The sequence below is a fragment of the Polistes dominula genome, unplaced genomic scaffold, assembly GCF_049000335.1.
Source record: "Polistes dominula isolate Pdom_NZ unplaced genomic scaffold, Pdom_raw_medaka contig_37, whole genome shotgun sequence".
NCBI lineage: Eukaryota > Metazoa > Arthropoda > Insecta > Hymenoptera > Vespidae > Polistes > Polistes dominula.
Genome location: NW_028301169.1, coordinates 1540170 through 1554898, shown reverse-complemented (window position 1 = coordinate 1554898; position 14729 = coordinate 1540170). Strand labels below are relative to the sequence as shown.

Genomic DNA, 14729 nt, shown 5'->3' with positions numbered 1-14729 from the left:
AATAAATCCGCACGTTGCAACGACACGTTTCGTTTACGTGTATACATTGCTTCTAACTTGATCTAACTTTTATATATATATATATATATATATATTTATATACTACTCACACATACTTAAAGAAGTAAATATATATATATAAACATAAATAGAAATGTGCTTTTACCATCGACGAAGGCGAAATGCGATAAGTTTTCTTTTTGTTGTTGTTGTATTACATAAAATCCTGACACCTTTCGTAATTCAAATAATTTTTTTATGTCTAACTGGAAGAGTTACTTTTTATTTTTTTATTTTTTTATTTTTTATTTTTTATTTTTTATATATAGATTTATGAAAAATTTTCTTTTCTTTTATTTTTTTTAATTTTCTTCATTTTAGTTTATCATTAAAAATTGTTGATTGTTTTTTTTATTTTATATGACACATTTTAAAACGTTCTAAGTAATTGAAAGTATATAAATATATTTATGTATTTATGTGTGTGTGTGTGTGTGTGTGTGTGTAGTACATATATATAGTTTCTTTTAGTAATAAATTCTTCTTCTTCTTCTTCTCAGAGAAGCCGATCGAACTCGACACACTTTTCAGTTGAACCAAGTTGTGCCTCAGGCAATGGCCGATTTTAATGGGGGCTAATAATTTGTATGGTCCTTGTACGATACCATAAAAAAAATATATATATATATATATATATATATATATTCATCGATTATTCGATTTATTAGGAAGTTAGTTTTAATACTTTCTTCACGTTTGTTCATTAGTTTTAATAATATTTTTCAATGATTTCTTATTTAATTGTTTATTTATCCTGTTGTTCATTTGACTTCGGTGGTATGTATTCATTTTCATATTATATAAAATGAAATCAATTTATTTACAAATATTTTCTATATCAATTGAAAAATGTTGTTTTTCTTTTTTCACGTTAACAAATGAAATTTGATATGAATCAAAGGAAAGAAAAAAAAATCAAGTGTGTTTTTCAATGGTTTTTTTTGTTCGTTTATCTGTTGTGTTGACTTTGGTGGTGTTTAAGGGGCACAGTTAATGAACAAAAAAGGGCGAGGGTATAGTTCATAAACGTTAACTATATAAAATTCGTTTTTTTTTTATTCGTTCACTTTCCCCCCCCCCCCTTACGTTTTAATATCGTTCAGTGTTATCTTGATGAGACACGACGACGTTTCATCTTGCCGGCACTCATATATCACACTCTCGTTTCATCTACTTCCGAGATAATTCAATCTTCTTATTATTTTATAGAAAAAAAAAAAACAAAAAACATATATATATATATATATTTTTATAATTTATTCTTCTTATAAAATGTTAGGGTGATCGAAAAGTAATGGTCGCCGTTACTACGCATGTCAAATTATTTCTAATATTTGAAATCAAACAACTGATATTAAACATTTTTCATACCAGATAAAAAAAAGGTTGTTGATAACGTGATTCATTTATATTTAGTTATATTAATTTAATTATTGTATAATAATAACAACTTGTTTGTTTGATGACAAATTTATTCGTTTGAATTTTGAGGTTAGGAAGCGACATTTTACTTTCCAGTCCACCTAATATATATATATATAGAAAATATAAATAAAAATACCAACATTTATTTATCAATCTACTGACATTAATAAATAATTATATCATCTAGTGACATGAAATAAAATAAAATAAAATATAAAAAACAAAAAAAAAACCCGTGTGTTTGAGGAATCATTGAATCGGAATCGATCACGAAGAAGAAGAAGAAGAAGAAAAATAACTGAACAAAAAAAAAAATGTTGCTTGTATTCGAATGATGCTTGTCGATTCGATACGCGCGTTAAACGTCCGAGAATAGAAGAAGAAGAAGAAGAAGAAGAAGAAGAAGAAGAAGAAGAAGAAGAAAAATAAAGAAAAAGAATAAGAGCTTTGCTCGAATGTTACGACCATTTTCTTCTTCTACTACTTGAGTCATGGAAAATATTTCTTTCTCTTTCTACCTTCATCATCCCCCTAACGCTCCCCCCCCCCCACCACCTTCACTCTAACCCCCGCCCTCCCACACTTCTCGTGGTTGTATATAAATGTGTATAATGGAGGTTGAGTAAAAGCGCCAGGGAGTTTAACTTGAAGTAAATCCGTGACATATCGTCGGCACGTATATCGGAAAGGTGTTTCGCGATGGGAATTCAAGAACATGTTTGCAACATGTTTGGCAAAGGGCCAATAAGGTTGCTCGAATGAACAAGAAGAAGAAGAAAAAGAAGAACTTCTTAATAATCGATCTTTTTTTACGTTTACTTTGTTTTATTTATATAATATAAATAATGTTAGAATCATTTTTAATCAATATGAATAAGAAAAAACATGAACACAAACATTGAACACGAAACATGAACATAAATATGAACAATATGAAGAATAATTTTGAACCAACACGAAGTAAGACGATCAAATATATATATACGAAATACGTTAAATGAAAATGAACACAAACATGAACAATATGAAGAATATTTTTTAACCAATACGAATAAGAAAAAATACGAACATAAACACAAACATTGAACACGAAACATGAACATAAATATGAACAATAAAAAGAATAATTTTGAATCAATACGAAATAAGAAGATCAAATATATATACGAAACACGTAAAATGACACACAAACATAAGCATGAACATAAATAAAATGAACACAAACATGAACACAAACATGAACAATAGTACGAAGAATAACTTTGAACCAATATGAAGTAAGAAGATCAAATATATATATATATATATATACGAAATAGGTAAAATGAAAATGAACACGAACACAAACATTGAACGCAAACATGAACACAAACGTGAATACAAACATGAACAATACGAAGAATAATTTTGAACAAATTTTGAACCAATACGAAATAAGAAGATTAAATATATACACACGAAACATGTAAAATAAAAATGAACAAGAACACAAACATGAACACAAATACGAACACAAACATGATGAACAATACGAAGAATAATTTTGAATCAATTTTCAACCAATACGAAATAAGAAGATTAAATATATACACACACACACACACGAACACAAACATTGAACACAAACATTGAACACAAATATGAACACAAACCACGAACAATACGTAGAATAATTTTGAACCAATTTTCTTTCAACCGATACGAAACAAGAACATTGAATCTACACACGAAACAAGTAAAATAAAAATGAACACGAACACAAACATGAACATGAACATACGGACACGAACACAAATACTAATGTGACGAATAAGACGTAGATGAAGAGTAAGAAGATGATGAAGATGAAGAAGAGGAAAAGTTGTTCGAAAGTTTACGTCTGGGTTTGCGACTTAAGAATTAAGATTTTGGATAGTAGCCAACTCACACCGGATGACATAGCTTGATACTCTTAATCATAAGCACCTGCCTTCTACGACTGACTAATGGGTCTGGCTAACCAACCAAACTCAACCAAACTAAACTAAACCAAACTAAACCAAACTTAACCAAAACTTTCCTACTTTTTTCTATTTTTTACTATTCTCTTATCTATTTGCTTTTTTTCCCGTTTCCCTTTTCATCCATCCACCCCCCTACCAGTGTGTTTTCCCTTTCCTTTTTTTTTTTTTTTAAATAGAGAGAGAGAGAGAGAGAGAGTAAATGTTTGATCAGCTTCCTTCTTCTTTTTCTTATCTTTAACCCATGTGTATGTCTCCCTCCTTCCCCTTCCTCTCCCTCCCCCTCCCCCTCACTTCACTCCCTCGTTGTGATTTTAATCTCAAGTAACTTGTTGGTACAATCCAACAGAAAAATCTTATTACCATTTTGACATTATATTATTTTCATTCATGTTTCTTATTCAATGATGTACAAAATGATGTTTATTAAGAGATAAATAAGGAATGTTGTTTTATTGGATAATATTTTGTAATAGTTTTATCGATATTTTATTAAATTATTATAATCCTTATTAAAATGATGTTGTATGTGATTAATTAGAAATTTTTTTTTTTTAATAAGTGTAATATATAAACATATTTATAAATAATTTTCACATTAATTGGAACAATATTTAAAAATAATTTTTATAATATTTTTAAATTTAATATATAAAATATAAAATAATTAAATAAATTAAAATTTAATATATCAAATAATTTTTGAATAACAATAAGATAAAAGTATTAGTTTATAAATTATATATATATGAAGAATTTTTTCTTATTAATTTGATTTGTTTTTTTATTTATTTTCATGACACAACGATATTCGACGATACACCAATAATATCATTTATCATTCTCATTAACATAAAATATAAAAAAAAAAATAAAATAAAATAAAATAAACTAAAATAAAATAAAATGTGATAAAACCTTCTATAGAAACAAAGAATTGAACCTGACATGAGAAAAAGGAAACTTTGCTTAGGTCAGAGGAAAGTCGAGATGATCCATTCTTTAAGTTACTTTTATTTAATTGTTTTTTATTTTTTTCTTTTTCTTTTCTTCTTCCTATCTATCTTTTTATCCCAACTTCTTACTTTCTAATTCACGATTTAGGTGTCTTATTGTTCCTATCTTTTTATTTCACACGATGATGTAGGGGGTGCTTGATATAACTGAGGTATACGTGTTTTGTTCTTTTTCTATCATAGTGAAGACGTGTATTCGTGTTAGAGTTTCATATGTACAAGAAAGAGAAAGAGAGAAAGAAAATACATGCTTAACCTGTGTGAACTGAAAGAGAGAGAGAGAGAAAGAGAAAGAGAGATAGAGATAGAGAAAGAGAGAGCTTTTGTATCATCCTAAGTTTCACGTCATGTTGTCTTTCTCTTTCTTTCCTTCGTACTTTCTATCTTTCTATCTTTCTTTCTTTCTTTCATGAGGTTTATCGTCCCTCTTTAAGAACGTAGAGAATGCATTACGAAGACGTTTTACACATAACAGTGAGTTGTGTGTATGTGTATTCAAGTGTGTATGTGTGTGTGTGTGTGTTTGTGTGTTGTCTCTTTCTCTTTCTACGAGACAGGAAACAAATATGAGAAACTTATTTAAGATAAAAAGCTTTGACGTACTATTGTGGTTGCATTTATCGGTTCTTCCTTACATACATTTTTTTAATATCTGTATTTTTTTTTTTTGACTTATAAACAAATTTGTTTATTATTATTATTATTTTTTTTTATTTTATACTCTCATTTTTCCAATTTATTGTAAATTAGTCACAAGTTTACTTTAATTTTCTTTAACACGTTTATGCCGGTTCGTACAATCGATGGCTCGGGTTAGATTGTCCCATTGGGCGGCATGTACCATCGGTGGTCAGCATTAGATTTTTTTTTTTACATTTGACACACATACACACACACATATACAATATAATTATCTTCTACTTTTTTTTTTCTAATTGGTTGTATAAATGCAACCCAATAAAATCCTACGGAAATCTGGATTAGTATAATTGGTTTATACGAACAATCTAAATTTAAATTTAAAACATATATATATATATATCTTGTTTTTTATCTCTTTCTTACACACGTTCCATATACTGTATATATATATATATATACATATACATGTGATCTTAGGATCGTTAAGAGAAAGGAAAATAAAAAAATAAAAATACATGGGGGACTATTTCTGTTTTGGGTCTCGGTAGCTCATCTATATACTTTTGGGTCCTATATCCAATATATATTCTCACGAGTTGGTAGAAAAAAGTTTGACAAGGGATCCCAAAAAGAAAATAAAACAAAAAAAAAAGTAAAAAAAAAAAATAAGTGTACCACACAAACACATAAAGACATAAACACATACATACACTTTGTGTTCCTTTTAGTTCAGTGAACCTCATCATAATCATAATCATCATCATCATCATCATCATTATTGACGTTTTAATTTAATCAATGTGTATACACACGTGTTTGATTTATTTCAAAAAGAAAAAATAATTGTCAACAATTTTAATATATAATCAATTATTTTATGCTGATAATAAGAGACAAAGTAAATATTTTTGAAAATAATATAAAATTAAATTATAATTTATATAATTAATAAAATATATGTAAATATATATATATATAATAAGTAGAATATATATGAATAATATATAATAAATATATAATTAGGTCGAGTCATAAATAACTTCCGTTTTTTTTTTTTTTTTTTTAAATGAGACAAAGAATGGACGCTTTTCTGCGACTGATAAGTGCAAGACACCTTTCATGGACTTTTTTTTACACTCTTTGTATTTGTTGGACGTATCTATTGGATTTTGCTCCAATATTACCTTTAAAAGGTTCGTCAAAGTTGGAAATACGTCCCTGCACTCGGTTTTCATCTTTTAAGATTGTATCTGCAGAACGGAATTTTACAAACCAATTTCTGACTGCCTTATCAATTATCAAGTCCTGCACTGTATAAGCTGCATATTTTTTCAGTTGCCACTTTAGTGCTATTGCCTTGTTTCAATTTCTAAAGCGTTACATGTTGAATATGCACTTTTTGAAGTGAAAACTTCTTTAGAATGGGTGTGATTTGAAAAAAAATGTAACGGAGCGGTAGGCGGCTATGTAACGCAGCGGTAGGCGGCTATGTAACGGAGCGGTGGAAGGCGATGAAACGGCCGCGATACTAAATAAGAAGAGAATACAATTATTCTACATCAGATATTTTTATTTTGTATTCGTCTCATTCTCTTCTAAAAACTTAGTTTTTTTTTCAAGATTTCACTTCTAACACGTGTGATCTTTACTATCCATTTCAGTGGTTAAGAAAAACGATTAAATGTAACATTGACTGCATAAGAAAGTTAACAGAAGACTAAACTGAATCCTCATCTATACAGTGATATTGAAAATCTGTTTGTTTCGATGACTTATAATAGGTAAATACGAAAAATAGATTCTGCATAACCGCATCGGAAGTTACTTATGACTCGACCTAATATAATATTTATATATTATAACAATATTTAATATTTATTATATAATTTATATATTTATTATTTATATATATATATATATATATAATAAATTAATTAAAATAAATATAATTATAAACAATAATATTTTTTATCTCTCTTTATCGTACGACACATTTTATTTTTTCTAATCATTTAGGTGTACGTAAAATAATAATAACATTAATTATAATATTTAAAATAACAAATAAATAAATAAATAAATAAATAAATAAAAATGAAGGTTTGTAAGAGGGAAAAGGTAAAAAAAAAAAAAAAAAAAAACAAACAAAAAGATCGATGAGAAAAGTCCATTCTCCTTTCGTTTTAACGGCCCGTCAAGATATCGTTTTACGAGGTGGGTAACGGTATCGATGGAAACGTAAGAAGAGGCATATATATATATATATGTATTTTTACATGTATATGGATAGTATATATACATAGATATGTAAGAAAGCCAATGCAAATGTTAAAACGACAGATCGGTGGGTCTATTCGAGTATAAACCGATAGGTTAGCCGCGAACCGTCAGAGAGACAAAGAAGTTCAAGGCAAATTGAAAGTAGAAATGAGACTTCAAACAGCACTAACAACACACCAATAGAAAATACTAACACATACAAACATACAAAGTTTAATATGTAAGTATTGAATAATAGGTAAAAATATTATACATAGGATATTACAAATTACAACCTAATGTTATATTACATTTTACAATTATACACAGGGTGATTCTTCCTAAAAAAAAAACAGAAACAAAAAAAAATTAGAAAAGAAAAGTTTAGAAACAATAAAATAAAAAAAAAAAAAATAAAATAAAATGAAAAAAAATAAAAAAAAAAAAAAAAAAATACAATACAATAAAAAAAAAAAAAAAAAAAATAAAATTAAATTAAATAAAACACAATAATATAAATTTAAATAAAATAAAATACAATAATATAAAATTAAATAAAATTAAATAAAATACAATAATATAAAATAAAATAAAATAAAATAAAATAAAATAAAATAAAATAAAATAAAATAAAATAAAATAAAATAAAATAAAATAAAATAAAAATTAAATTAAATAAAACACAATAATATAAATTTAAATAAAATAAAAAACAATAATATAAAATTAAATAAAATTAAATAAAATACAATAATATAAAATAAAAAAAATAAAATAAAATACAATAAAATACAATAATATAAAATAAAAAAAAATAGGAAAAAAAAATAAGAAAAACAGATAAAACATACACACATGCATCTTTTTAAGTAGATAAAAATTAAATTAAAAAAAAAAAAAAATAAATTACACCATAAATTTAATATTAATTTTAATAATTCGAATTATAAATTGATAAAATTTAAATTTTATTTTTTATTTATTTATTTATTTTTTGTTTTATATTATTGAATCCTAGATAATTTTATTCTATGTTATTTTGTTGTAGAATTTTGTTGTTGTTGCCTTAAATAAGAAAGAATCATTTTGAACACATTGGAAAATTGCGTGTTTGGTGAATAAGAATCTGATGGGGATTTTTTTTTTTTTTTTTGTTAAAAAGAAGAAAGAAAAAATAAATTCTATTGGTATCTATCATCAGTACCCTTTTACATAATCGATTCGTTAACTCGAAAGCCAGGTAGAAAATTTGAGATTATGCAGAAGCACGCATGCATTAACACGCATACACATATACACACACACACATATACTTCTTCTTTCTTTCTTTCTTTCTTTCTATCTTTCTTTCTATCTTTCTTTCTATCTTTCTTTCTATCTTTCTAGTAAGTTTCATAAATCATTCGTGCATTCACGTGCGATGTACCGTAACATTAAATCGTTGATATTTTCATCGAGAAGATATAACGGCCTTGGAAACTTACATAAGACGTTCCCGATGAATCTACCAGACGACTTCTTCTCATCTACACAGGAATATATATATTTATTTATGTGTATGTGTATGTGTAGATTTTATTATATATGCTATTATGCATCGTTAGGATGGTAATTGTCCCTATGAATGAATTAATAAAGAAAAATAAAAAAGAAACAAAAAAAAAAGAAACAAAAAATTTTAATTTAAAAAATAAAATATTGTAGGAGAAGTTATAATTGACAAAATTAAAAGAAAAAAAATAATAAAAAATGATAAAATACAAATTTGTATTCTAGCATATTCCATATTAGTGTTAATTTCATTCAGACGAAGTAAAAAAAAGAAAAAAAAGAAGAAGAGAAAATTGTAATTTGAAAAATTAAATAAAGAAAAAAAATCGTTATAATTGACAAAATAAATTAATAAAATAAAATTAAATAAAAATAAAAATAAAATAAAATAAAATAAAATAAAATGAAAGTAAACAAAATATAATAAAATAAAATAAAATAAAATTAAAATAAAGTAAAATTAAATTAAAATAAAATGGAATAAAGAAACAAACAATAAAATGAAATAAAATACAATAAAATTAAATTAAATAAAATTAAACAAAACAAAATAAATTAAAATAAAATAAAATTATATTAAATTAAATTAAATTAAAATAAAATAAAATTATATTAAATTAAATTAAATTAAAATAAAATAAAATTAAATTAAAATAAAATGGAATAAAAAAAAATAAACAATAAAATAAAATAAAATAAAACAACAAAAAATAAAATAAAATTAAATCAAATAAAATAAAAAATAAAATAAAATTACATTTAAATAAAATAAAATTACACAAAATAAAATAAAATAAAATAAAACAACAAAAAATAAAATAAAATTAAATCAAATAAAATAAAAAATAAAATAAAATTACATTTAAATAAAATAAAACCACACAAAATAAAATAAAATAAAATAAAATAAAATAAAATAAAATAAAATAAAATAAAATAAAATAAAATAAAATAAAATAAAATAAAATAAAATAAAAAATAAAATAAAATTGCATTAAAATAAAATAAAACCACACAAAATAAAATAAAATAAAATAAAACTAACATAGTTCGTGTACTAGCATATTCCCTATTATTAATAAACTCATCCTGATGAAGTAAATAAAAAAAGATAAATGAGCAATAAAATATTTTCGAACGTGATCGAATAAAATACAAATATACGTTTATATTTTCTCAAAGAAAAAAACAGCAAGAAAAAAAGTCAGGTGAAGTTTCCTAAAAAAAAAAAAAGAAACAAAAATATAGAAAGAAAAATGCAGTCAGTTCGTGCTCCCTAGAATTGAATTTTCTCTCAATGAACCTTTTTTTTTTTTTTAAAAAAAAAGAAGGTACAAAAGGTATTAGACCAATGTCACAGTAAAAGTAGACTACCACGGGTTTTTTTTTTTTTTTTACCTGACAAAAACATTCTTTCTCGTTGAATATGAGAAAAGTGTAATATAAAATGACAAATGATTGGAATTAAAAAGAAGATTCATCAATCTAAAGGACGATCTTTTATTTTTTTATTTTTTTTTTGTAATTTTCAATTATTATTATAAAATTTCGTTTATAGATTTTTGAAAAGGGACAAAATCGCAAAATCGAAAGCAGAAAGGATGAGAGAATCATGTGAAATGATCGTTCACGTTCGGTAAAGGAATATCGGAAGGGAACGATTTGGTAAACCAGTTTTTCCAGGATTCGATCTCTCTCCTGTGTTCTCCCCATAAAAAAAAAAAAAAACTTACTTTCTTTCTTTCTTCTTTTATCTTCATCCAAAGGTTCGATAAACTCCTGATTTTTTTTTTATTAATAACTTCGTCTGTTGATTTATCTACGGTGACTTCCCCATTTATCTTTTTTTTCCATTTCATTTCATTTGGAAGAATTTATTTCATTTATTCAATTTACTTTTATGTTTTATTTTCTTGTCTATTTTTCTTTTTTTTTTCTTTTTTTTTATGGAAAAACCGAAGGAAATAGCAGAAAAGGGATAGGGTTGGGGGTAGTTATATTTTTAAGGTAGATTATAAAGGTGAAACATGCTTATTATTTAGTATGGGATTATTTCAAGCGATTATTTAATCTGTCATAGTACGATTACCTTTTTTCTTTAAATGATTCATAAAAGAGTAATTTATGATAAGGTCACGCGATTCATCCATATATATATATATATATACAAACTGTATATGTGTGTGTACGTGTGTATGTTATTCGACTCGTGGCTCGTTAATCTATTTGCATTAGATATATTTAGACTAACCATAAAGAACACAGTAAAAACATTTTCAAGGATCATTCTCATTTGTCCTTTGCTATGTCAAATGAAAGCAAACATCGGGATGGTTTTTACACCTATACACATACACACACTAATATATACACATAATACATATAAACAACGCGTACACGTGCTTACTCACATAAACACATGTATATATATATATAATATTCATTTTAGAAATCATCAGTTCCCAAAAATAATTTTGGTAACTATAACCAAAGAAATTTATTTTATATATATATATATATATATGAATTAATTATGCTACTGTTTGTAAAAAAAAAATAAAAAAAATAAATAATTATCTAGATCAATTATTTATATTAAATAAAAAAATTGTACGCGATGATTATAACAAATTATAACATATGTTAGCATAAAATATTAGCATGTGTAATCCACATATGTATAAGTACAATAATATACGAGTATCTATGTATTATATATACACATCAAATATTACTATAAAAATTTTAATGATAGAATTTCGTTGAAAATTTCAATTGATCATCTCATTAAATTGTAATCATAAAAATTGTGTAATCTTTCTGTGTTTATGTGTGTAAAAGCATTAAAAATGTTTGTCGATTTTTTTTCACGTGTCTCATACACATATATATGTATATTTATACGATTTATTCGCATAAATTTTTTGCAATGAATCTTATTTCGAACGAATAATTTTTATTACTTCCAATCTCTTCATTTTTTTATTTTATTATTTATTGATTTCATACGAACTAATAATAAGTGAAAATTAATATTATTGAAACGATATTGAAGTAGACACACACAATTGAAATATTAAAAAATTTCTAAATCATATATTATATTAAATATTGAAATAAATTATTGATTAATATTAAAATTGAAATAAACGAGTGTAAAATGGGTCGAGAAATTATCAAGAGAGAATTATTAACAAGTAAAAGTAAATATAACTTAAAAACAAAATCAAATAGTATAATACAACCAACGTTCCTTATTTACACCTGTAAATTTTTATACTCTCACATAATTACATTATAATTATATCTGCATTACACACATCAATTAAAATAATTAACAACTACTTTGTTTCGTTTAATATACTTCTATAATAAATAATACCTTACCCTAACAAAAAAAAAAATCAATCAATTATTATATCCACTATCAGATAACACAAATATTTGTGCAATGTATAATACCAACAAATTTTTCTAACACATATTAGGTTATTCACGTATTAATGCAATTGCAGCAAAATTCCGCAAATGCGCCAATCTACACGTTAAATTGTGGCGATCAATCATACACTACAAAACATTATTTAAAATCCAAACACTTTCAATCAAGATATAAAACATTTTATTTATAAAGAATAGTAAATCGGATTTCGGTGTAAAATGAGCCCCGATACTAATTTATTCTAATTTACCATAGATTTAAGACAGTCTCTATTTTCTTTAACCTGATGCTGCCGCCATATAAACTCTGATAAATAAGATTTCAAATAATGTCTCGCATGTTGTTCTGTTTTTGGCAAATCCCAAATACGCATTTTAGTAGCACTAAAAAATGACGCAACACTGAACAAATTCTGACGAAAAACAGACGAACCCTGACAAAATTCTGACGAAACCCTGACAAACCCTGAAGAAACCCTGACGCAACCCTGACGAAACGCTGACGAAGCCCTGACGCAACCCTGACGAAACCTTGACCAAATTCTGACGAAACCCTGACGAACCCTGACAAAATTTTGCCGAAACCCTGACAAACCCCGACGCAACCATGACGCAACCATGACGAAACCCTGACGAAACCCTCGACGAAACCCTCGACGAAACCCTGACGCAACCCTGACGAAACCTTGACCACATTCTGACGAAACTCTGACGAAACCTTGACCACATTCTGACGAAACCCTGACGAACCCTGACAAAATTCTGCCGAAACCCTGACAAACCCCGACGCAACCATGACGAAACCCTCGACGAAACCCTGACGCAACCCTGACGAAACCCTGACGAAACCCTGACGCAACCCTCGACGAAACCCTGACAGTTGCTATGTGCAAACAACAAGGTTGTTGTGTGCGAACAACAAGATTGCTCTTTATTGGTTTATTAGCAAAATTTTTGCTGCGGTGCCGTTAATACGTAACTACCCATATTTGAGTAAAAATAATAATAGAAAGAAACTGAAAAACAAAAAAAAAATCAAAAATCAATCTGTAAAAGATACAAGGCTATAGTAGTGGCTTCAACTATAACATACATGTAGTATTATAGTTTTACAGTGATAGGGTAAGTATTAACGATATCTTTTGCACTTAATGCCAGGTACAAACTGGAATCGTTGAAAAATCAATGCAACTCTTTCAGACACGCTCTGATAGACTTCGACTTGCAATTCGACGGCTGCTGCCATACCTGCATACACACACACACACACACACACACACACACACACACACACACACACGAACATACATTTTTACATTCATGCATTTTACATAGACATATTCATATATGTATAATATTCAACGACTGCTGTCATACTGCATACACACACACACACACACACACACATACAATCTTCTTACATACACATCGACGACTGCTGTCATGCTGCATACACACATATACACACATACATACATGCATTCATCTTACATACACATCGACGACTGCTGTCAAGCTGCATACACATACATACACTTACATGTGCATGCATCGTGTACATAAATATATTCATATAAGTGTAATATTAAATATGTATGGTGTATGAGCTTGGGGGGAGGGGAGATGGGGAGGGAGGGGAGAGGGAGAGAGGAGGAGGGGGAGGGGGTGGTTGCTTTCTTTAACTTCGAAGCGACAGAGATAAAAAGCTAACAATTCACGCAAGATAATTATTCTTGCATCATTGATTAGATTGGAAGTGATCGTGGCTTTAACCATTGCCACGTGTTATAAAAGGGGGAAATCTATGGGGGGAAGGGGTCGTGGTAGAGGAAGGGGGGGAAACAATCTCGATATTCTATTCTACTCTGTAACTATGGAGGAATGTCGATTGAAATATTGATATTAAATCTTTGCTCTGTAGCATTATTATTTTCTAACTAAAGTTATCTAAATTTTGATGTTGTTAAAAAGAAAAAAAAAATGAAATATATTATTTCATCTATAGGATTAACAACTCAATTTCCCATAAAAAAAAAAAAAAAAAAGAAAATTAACAAACCCTCTGGGTATCAATGAACAAATGCATTTCTATATTATCAATAATTTTGATAACAAAATAATACGATATAATATAATCAGTTAAAGTGTATTCGACGTGTATACACGTCGGATCAAATCTCTATTGCGATGCGTTTGACGTGCATACTCGTCGTGTGTAAAATACAAAAAATTACCATTCACTGTTGTAAAAGCTCGAAATTTCAATAATTCGACGTGTATACACGTCATTGTTTGTTTTTAATTTCACATCCCTGTGGTAATCTTTTGAAACTAA

At 26.7% G+C, this 14729-nt stretch overlaps 1 protein-coding gene across 5 annotated transcripts in view; it reads right to left on the bottom strand.

The window, feature by feature from the left end:
* Positions 1-14729, bottom strand: part of LOC107069459 (uncharacterized) — a 67047-nt gene that overhangs the window by 14477 nt on the left and 37841 nt on the right. Inside the window, exon 1 of one of the 5 annotated variants that reach the window (XM_015326790.2) lies at positions 3413-3519. The exons of the other annotated variants lie outside the window; for them this stretch is intronic. The gene's annotated coding sequence lies outside the window, so the exon portion shown is untranslated. Of the gene's footprint in view, positions 1-3412; positions 3520-14729 lie in introns of those variants that run through there. 5 annotated transcript variants of the gene reach the window in all.